We start from the raw sequence: 9,665 nt of genomic DNA on the forward strand, positions 1-9,665 counted from the left end.
ATCACAGTACTGTAGCAATGCGTTACTGCATACGCATGGTATTGTAGAGACTATTCCTACTGTCACACCCGATTTTAAGGGCAAAACCGAGTGCATTCAATACATGTACGCCAGGATCAAGTTACACGCATATATGACATAAGTGAATAACAAAGACAGTGCTAAAGCAAATAAAGAGAGTATTTAACATTTATTACATGATCGAAAGTCTCAATAAAACACAAGCCTAAATTATTACGCAGCGGACTCCGAAGATAACGATGACACTACAGGCAGCTGACTGAAGAACCGTACGCCTAGAACTCCTCAAAGTCGTCAATGTACTCCACCAGATTATCTTGGTCTGAACAGCGATTTTGCAAGGGTGAGTACACTTATGGTTGGTACTCAACAAGTCGTGGGGAATTAAGGCCAATCAAGGTATGGCTAAAGCTAAATCAGCTTCAGCTTTTAATTAGGTTGGTCAGATTTTATTAGCAATTAACTAAGTGTAAGTTTATACCACCTAAAATTAAACATGAGCATAAATAAAATAAACAACATATGCATCAAATGACAACAATTTAAGTTCATCTTTCTATAGTATTATCATGTGACGGTCCAGGCCGCTCTTAACCTTGAGCACGGCTGATCGATCAGTTTTACACTCTACAGAGGTCGCACATCTTTACCCACAAGTCGCGTAAAAGTTCAAAAGAACTTTGGACCCAACCATGCTGTGTTTACAAGGCACCATACCACACTTCCGAGGTGTGATTGCATAGGGACGCTACGAGGCCTTTACAAAGATTCGCTAGTAAGTGGTAACCCGCTAAGGTTTCAGGCCGAAGCAGAGCATAACAGTCCCCTAGTGGGTATAGTGTCTTAGCAAAGCCCACTTCCCAAGAGAGCGAGTGCTATACCCCGTCAACGCACTCCCCTCTTGCCCTTTCGGTAAGATTACCCTAGACTAGAGTTTCTAATTATTCAGCCAAGACCAGAGCCATTTAGTCTTGTGGTAGAGTTTCTAAAATTAAACATGAGCATAAATAAAATAAACAACATATGCATGAAATGACAACAATATAAGTTCATCTTTCTATAGTATTATCATGTGACGGTCCAGGCCGCTCTTAAGCTTGAGCACGGCTGATCGATCAGTTTTACACTCTGCAGAGGTCGCACATCTTTACCCACAAGTCGCGTAAAAGTTCAAAAGAACTTTGGATCCAACCATGCGATATTTGCAAGGCACCATACCACACTTCCGAGGTGTGATTGCATAGGGACGCTACGAGACCTTTACAAAGATTCGCTAGTAAGTGGTAACCCGCTAAGGTTTCAGGCCGAAGCAGAGCATAACAGTCCCCTAGTGGGTATAGTGTCTTAGCAAAGCCCACTTCCCAAGAGAGTGAGTGCTATACCCCGTCAACGCACTCCCCTCTTGCCCTTTTGGTAAGATTACCCCAGACTAGAGTTTCTAATTATGCAGCCAAGACCAGAGCCATTTAGTCTTGTGGTAGCACTGTTTTCCTGGGTGGTTCTCCATATTCCGATTAAACACTTGTGATCATGTATTAATGAATGGTATAACAGAAGTAAAGCAAGATTAATCATTGTCTTCAGTTAAACCACCATATCCCAAGTAAGCAATAAGCATGAGCTACCCAACATAAAAGTAAACCCGGTTGGTCAAGGCAAAGGTAAATTAAATCTAGGCGAACCTTAATTGGGACCCATCAATTTAATATTAACATGTGCATAGCATAATTGTTGAGTACGAGAAAGTAAAAGTGTATAGGACTGAAAAGTAGTGATCAAGGACACGACTTGCCTTCTTGGCCTTGCTCTTGCTGTTCGCACTCCTCGAAAGCTTGATCTTCAAATCCCTTGAACTGTTGAACGTCTTATGGCGGCGGGTTTGCGGCCGCGAGCACGCGGAGCTTGGGTGGCGGCGCTGCTAGGGTTTAGGGCGCTGCTGCTGGATGCTTGAGGCCGGGGGGGGCAACTTATATAGGGGCAGCACGCTTGGAGATAGGGGCGGCATCGGATTTGAACGCCTGAGGGAATCGGAGCAGGGGCGAGTTTGTTGCGGAGGTGGCGGGCGTGCGAGCTGCGGGAGGAGTCCCGGCCGGAGGTGGGAGACGACGGTGGGGCCCACCTATCGGTGTCCATGGGCGGGAGACGGACCGGCACAGCTGTTGTGCCAGCGCAGCTTCGCAGACCGGGGATAAGGTGGAGTGGGCCGGTGGAGCTGAGAGGAAGAGGGGCCGAAAGGGAGGAAGGCCGGTATTGCTGGTCAGGCCGGCGAAACGGGCCGAGCAAGCGAGATGGGCCGGCGAGTAAAGGTGGAGCTGGTGGCGCTAGGCCGCAAGGAGTTGGAGCCGTGCTGAAAGAAAAAGGAGGAGGAGAAGAATGCAGCCTAAGAGGAGAGAGAAAAAGAAAGATTTTGAAAATGGGAATTGAATTTGAGATTCAAATTTGAATCAAACACAAGCAACCAAAAATTATGCACCAGCATGAATGCACAATAAACTCCTATGGTGAATTAATTTAATTCGAGAAAATGCAAATTTAAATGCCTAGAAATTCAAATGACATCCTAATTGAGCAAATTCTAGTAAATTGAAATTCTTTAAATTTTTGGGTGTTACACCTACCAATTCCTACAGTTTCTGAAGCTGGAGTAAGATCCATAGCCAAATAGATTCATAGCTTCCTGTTTTTTTGGAGTTCGCGTCGTGGAGCTAGACAAAAGGTGGAGTTGGTGGAGTGCAGCTGTTTTTTTATTTTGAGCGAAGCAGTCCCAAACACGCTCTAAAATCATGATTTCATATGCATTGTTGCAGGCCACTTGGAAATCAGGTAGTCTATTTTGAAAATAGATTTTTTAGTTTATACACCATATTTTAGAGTGCAAACATCTAAAATTAAGCATGTACATTCTATGTATTATACCTATTAACTTTGTAAATTTTAGGAGCTCGCTAGCTATTAAACACAGAAGAGGAAATATGCCTACATGAACTGATTTTCTATGCACTTTCCCAAGCTAACAACCAGCTTTATGCTTGGTTACGGCAAGCATTCTAGCTTAGACTGCTTTTCTTGGTCGTCACTAGCTCGCTCGAGCGAGCGCCACGTGGAAATTGATGTACTCTCTCCGTCTAATTAAAAGCGCAATTCTAATTAGTGGTGGAGTGAGGTGGGGTGAAAAGATTTTGTACTCTCATTTATTGGCAACATGCAGTAAGTTTTGGCATGTAAATCAGATCTGACCACTTAATTAATTAGACAGGTAGTCTAGGATTGTATTTTTTGAGATTTTTTTTCAAAAGTTAGGGTTGCATTTTTCATGGGATGGAGAGAGTAGACCGTATTATCATTGCACCAGTTGCATGTGTGCGTGATTCACTTATCAATCGCGTCACATAAGTTCGTTATGATTAAAAGAGCTATTTCTTGAAATGAAATTTTGGTTCATTATTGTTAAATAAAGTCTTAGTTTTAAAAGGACTAAAAAATACACGTGGAATCTCTAAATTCGAAAAGGCTGGAAATAGGGCTTGCACGCCGTTCACGGCCGAAAGCAGGTCCAGACGAGCCCAGTCCATACACGGCCGCTGGGCCCAAGTGGTGGTATATTCTCGGAGAGAAGGAAGAGGGTCAAAAGAGTCCTCATGGGCCCATCGCATTCTCCCTGATGGTGCGTTTTGCGAACTTACGGGCCCTGCTGGGCTCTAGGCCTGAATCGGGAGCAGATTCTGAATTGTTTATACGTAAAACAGCGTATGCTACAGAGTTGATTACGTCGGGTGCCAACTCCATACGATCTAGTCGGCACGTGCAACGGCTCGCTCTGCCTCCAGGCTCCAGGAGAGGCTCGTGTTGCCGGCTGATGAATCAAATCTGATATCTGCTGACAGCACCTACGCTTTGAACAGACAACTAACGTACTAGTGAAAAGCGACGTCTACTTTTATCCGGTAAGCTAATTTAAAGTGGTATAAATTGTGTTCACTGACTGAATGCAAAACGACCTAACTCAAAATGCGAGCCTTCGTGACCAAATGACGATAGATGCTGCTATTTTCCTATCCAAGTGGTCTGGCTTTTTCAGGTCATCGTGCTCCCACAAGGCCACCAAGGACGGTCCGATTTCTCGTTCCCACTCAGACGACCTGTTGTGCGATCCATGGCCGGCGGAAAGTGACATGCACGAAGCTTTACGCGATCAAAGTCTAAACACATCAACGTACACTTGGTGTTTTGTGCTAATAAAGCACGGCAGCCGTACGTTACGTTATTAGCTCCAGCAACGAACTTACGAACAGTATATATGTGTGTGGGTGACAGACGACAAAGGACGATCAGAACTCTCCGAGTGAGCTTGAGTTGATCTGAAGCAACGCAACTGTGCCATCTTCTTTTATCTTTTACTAGTATGTGCCCCCTAATAGTATGAGGCATCTGCGGCTTTGTCGGATGCTATCTGTAGCTGCATGCCATCACAGTTTTAGCAGGTAGGACATGTTCTCACGCCTGAAAGAACTATAGACCAAGTAGACATCATGGTGTTGCTAGTCCCACAGCTACAGCAGTATGCATTTTCAAAAGCAGGACATTGCTACCTTTAATCAGGGTTAGGAGCACATCCATTCCGTCCACAGGGAAGTAGTTTAAGCAGTGACCGTGTACAGTGCTCCAATGCAAGTGCCAACCACCAACAGTCTGATGCGCATGCTTTGCACGAGATGCATGAAAGTTATCACCCAGAATGGATATACATACTGGAACAGTTACTGATGATCACTTCGTCTACTCGCCGATCATCACCTGATTAATAACTCGCCTCATGCAGGAACGAGCAGCTGCTCTTATATACACTTGTCAATGATGGAGCATGCCCAACTTTCGATTTCTGGACTTGGCACGAAAGCGGAGATGAACTCATGACACCGATGTGTATTGTACTTTGTCGAGATGGGAATTACCAATGCCAAGCTCCGCAAAGACTAGAGTGACCGGCTAGGCTTGGCTTTGGGATTGGAATTGGATGATGTCTAAGTACTTGTAAATTACTAAAAGCTGTAGACTAAAGACTTGACAAGACGGAGTTTGGTAATCCCACGCAACCGTGCCTGAATAATGGTGTCCTGCTCATGTTTAAGACTTCGCCGTGGAAAAAATGTAAGCAGCTAGCGTCCATGTGCAGAAGCGAGAGGTGACAAATCTCATGCTAATAGTTGATGAGCGAACCTCCGAATTATGGGGATCCGGAATTCAGGATGCTGGAGATCCAAATTTAACCGCGTCATCGCGGCAAGAAAGTACGGAGTGCTGACGGGCGTAAACGTAAGGACTGAGGACTTGAGGAGTGCTCGATCGATATATGCAAGAGATAGGCTCCGATCCAAATATCCAACCCATGGCGCCGTGTGTACACGGGCCAAGCTTTTCCAAGTCGGCCGTCATCTATGAGACGCCGGATTGGGGACGTGCACCTTGTCCCCCGGACGAAGAATTTTCGGACGACGATGACGACGGGCCTCTTTCCTGACCAAGCCCACCGAGCCGCCGGCCGCTCGCTCGTGCCACCAACCAAATGCAGGAGCAACCAGTGTCACGCCTCTGCCGAGCACCACATCAATCGCTGACTACTTGATGCTGGCGGCCTGTCTGTGTCCGGGTCACTGGATGGCCTCTTGGGAGGAGAGGCATGGATTTTTCGCTACAGATCACGTGGCTGTTCCCATCCGGCACGGAGGACAATGGGATCCAGATACACGGCCTGCTGAAGACGACATGACAACATGTGGTTCGTTGCAAGGCCTGATGCGTGCAGTTTCTTCCCTACTGTATGCTCCGGTCCCCCAACTACTTTTTGACGGGCTGGACGAAAGACGCCGACTCCAGGGACCAAATTGTAGCACCAAAGAGGAGAGCCAAAATGTGTTCGTCGACTGCCCCATCGCCGTCGTCTCCACATAGCACAGGATGACAGGAGTCAGTGGCATGCAGCGAGATGCTTTGGTGGAGACTATCAGACAAGCTGTGGTCAATCCGGCGACTTGCTGCGCCTCACCTGCTACGCCGCCGCGCGCGTCGTTCTCCGTCGTCCCTCTGGTTGCGCAGATTCTCATCTCCTCATCATCCCATGAGATGTGATCACCTCATCATCACTGGACGCGGAAGAGAGAGTGATCAGGCCAACTAGTACGTGCGTGGAAGGAAATTGGGTTGACTCGGCGAGGCCGGGCGGTACAGTCGTGGAGGACTGTGCAGTCATCTGATCTGACGACTGCAGAGAACGTGCGACGCGCCACCGACCACGATGATTGGTTCTGTCCGTACGGGTTAATTAGTATACTGGCTGACCTAATCCGGTGTCGCCTACCAGGGTCACGGATCAGATCGGACGCACGGGGAAGCAGGTGATATTATAAACTCCAAGGAATCATATTCATCCATATCTTTCTCTGTCCTCCGAAGAAGATAGGTATACATTCATTACGGAGTAGTTTTGCATTGCAATCTTGGAGCCCAAGTTGCTCGATCTAACTTTCTATGCAGAATTCTATTCAAATTCAATGCCATGACCGACTTTTTAAATAAAATTCCCACGTAATAAATCGTGCTCGATTTGAGGGTTACAAGTTTACTGTTGTGGAAAATTGTCTGTCTGCATTTGAATCTCTGATTTAATTATTCTCCGGCCGAGAGCAAAGAAAAGAGCAGGAGTCGCACATCAAGGAGAAGCCTGATGACAGCACAAGGAATAGCACGAAAGGTGGGGTTTGTTGTACTTCCATCCTACGTGGATTTCTGAATGAGCCTGTAACGGTAAAGCTCCCTGTTAGCTAGCCGCCCCTGCTTATATCTTAATTCTTACCCAATCTGGGCAACAAAACACGGAGAGGAATAGTATATGGGAGCCATGCATTATATGGATTCTACCTGTACAATTATGCGGCACGAGAAACGCGCACGGTACACGGCACGATGGAGTAGGATGGATTCGTCTTGAAGGGCAGGAGACGCCAGAGCAGCTTTATTATTCATCATCCCGAGGGCAGGAATCATTAGTGGTAGCATAATGATCGCACAGCAACAATAATCTACTAATTAGAACACTAATTGTATGACTTTCCATGATTCCAGTTTTAGGCCACCACTCTACTTGTTGCCCCCACAACATCATCATCTCTGCTTTTCACTATTCATCAGTACCAAATCCCCATGGCTCTAGGTACAATCCAAACACACCCGGGTATATTGCATATAGTTTTTTTTTCCCAACGAATCCACACTGCAAAATGCAAATAGTAGAAAAAATATCCACACACTACGCCCCAAACCGACTGCTATCACTAGTCCTTCCAAACGATGCGAGATGTGGGATGAGCAGATCCAGGGATGGGGAAAGCTACGTCGGCTCACGGTCACGGGTGCTGCCGCGCAGCGGCAACTTGCGCACATTGGTTCGGAAACATATGCATTGGAGTTGGAGAGAAATCAGAGGATCGGAACCAAAAAGGTTGCATGCGGGCGGCTAACTGAAAACTAACAATTGAAGGAGAAAATGACACCCCAAAAGTTTAGGTGCCACTGCCACTTTGGAGGCTATTTAGGCGTTGGTTATCAGGGCACTTGCTACCCCAAGCATCCATGTTTCAACTTCCAAGCATGCTCCAGGAAGACAGCATCCTCTGCATTTATTCCTTGAGAAAGATGGCTCAAATGCTACGTGGATTCATCTGTTTTGCTTAGAGTTAGAGATGTCAGGCACAGTAGCCACTGCACACAATTTCAAGTTGGGTACGTAGTGGTTACTGCTTATGTAGTTTTAGATCACAATGGTCATTACTGCAACGAGGAAACAAGGTGTGGCAATAGTAAACCAAACTCGAGCAAGCTTTTTGCATTCATGCGTAATGAATTATATCGCCTTCACCAAAACTCCCTTTTTATACTAACCATTTTTGTTTTGTATGGCTTGTATGCATTTCATGATTCACATTTTTCATTTATTTTCTAACCAAAAATTAAGCTAACGTTTATTAATATTCTGTGCTAAAACATGGTTTTTGTTGTGGTGCCTTGTGATGAAAAATCATAAAGGCCAAAGTCTCGCATATATACATGTCAAAGTCACACCTTCTATTTTAACGAAAAGTCCAATTTACACCCTCCAACTACAAACTAGACATAAAACACCATTCAACTATTGAAGTTGGACAAATGGAGAACTGATTTTGGGGGATCAGTTAGAGATGCTCAAATTTCTTCCTTGACACTTGATTTAATTGCAAAAGGTCTTTATTTGGGAGTTGCATTGTTTAGTTCTCTCGAAATAAACCTCTGGCTTGAAATCTTATGGCCCCATCCGAGACCATCCCTGATCCCTGCATCGGATGCATCGTATTGCCATCTGGTATAGATAAAAGACCACGAGGTTTGCATGGAATATGATTTGAGGTGACTAGATCTATGATGAAGTAGGCCAAGTAAAAAATGTAGATAAAAGACCACGAGGTTTGCTTGGGAATATGATTTGAGGTGACTAGATCTATGATCAAGTAGGCAAAGTAAAAAAATAAAAATAAACATAATGCCCATTTTTTGGCGCACAAACATAACTTTGTCAGAATGCATCCCGATGAAAAATGTCAATTTGGGATTTCAACATCAGAGTGCAACATATTTTAAATAAAGCGACCTAAAGCTGCAGCTTTCAGTACCGAAACCTACGAGAGCACCCAATTCAAACCCATCGTTGGCAGCGCTCATTTGTCAAACAAGCCAGTTAAGAGCAAGGGGACTGCATCACGATTGGCCACTGAGAGCAACTTTCCGAGCCGTTTCATCAGAAAGGAGCAGAAGCCTATGAACGCACGATACGCGCAAGGCATTAACCCGGGCTAGCTGAAACCGATCGATGAACACGCATGTCCATATCTCGCATGGCCGATGCAGGCCTCTCTTTTTAATGTATACGTAGTGGAGCGTCCATGTAACTTCGCAGTGCCGTCCGTGCTGTGCGCACACACGGTTCGGTTCATTCTGAACAGCAAAAAGTAGACGTGCAGATTTTTCTGCACGTGTTGCGTCGACCAGTAGAATGCATAGATTTTATTTTGTGAGCAATGTGAAGGGAATCGATCATTTGTACTGCTTCGGAGTAGACGTGTCACAAATATAGTCTTCATACAACAATATCTGTTGACGATTGTTGCGAGACTACAGCGTACTGATATAGTCTTCCTATTTTAGAGAGGAAACAGGTCAGCTTGAAAGATATTGTAAGAAAATTAACCCTAAAGACTACTCCAACCATTTCAAATTTTCAAATTATAAGCTGCTCCAGATTTGTCCTTTGTCCTCAGTCCAACTTCTCTGTCTTTGATAAAAAAAATGCACAAATATACATAACATACAGAGAGCGAAGGGCATTCCAACCCAATGTCTATAAACAGAAATAACAAAAAGTAGAATAGGGAGGAACTACAACATGAATCTACTATAAAAGAGTATTTACTTCTCAAACAAATTTAATCTATTATAAAAGAGAAATTACTTCACAAACAAATTTAATTATATACGCCAAGTATTCTACTAGTTGTGTATTTATTTGATATTATATGTAATTTTGATTTGGGAGAAGACTAAAATAACTTACAATTAGA

Source organism: Setaria italica, chromosome V (genome assembly GCF_000263155.2).
Source record: "Setaria italica strain Yugu1 chromosome V, Setaria_italica_v2.0, whole genome shotgun sequence".
Taxonomy (NCBI): domain Eukaryota; kingdom Viridiplantae; phylum Streptophyta; class Magnoliopsida; order Poales; family Poaceae; genus Setaria; species Setaria italica.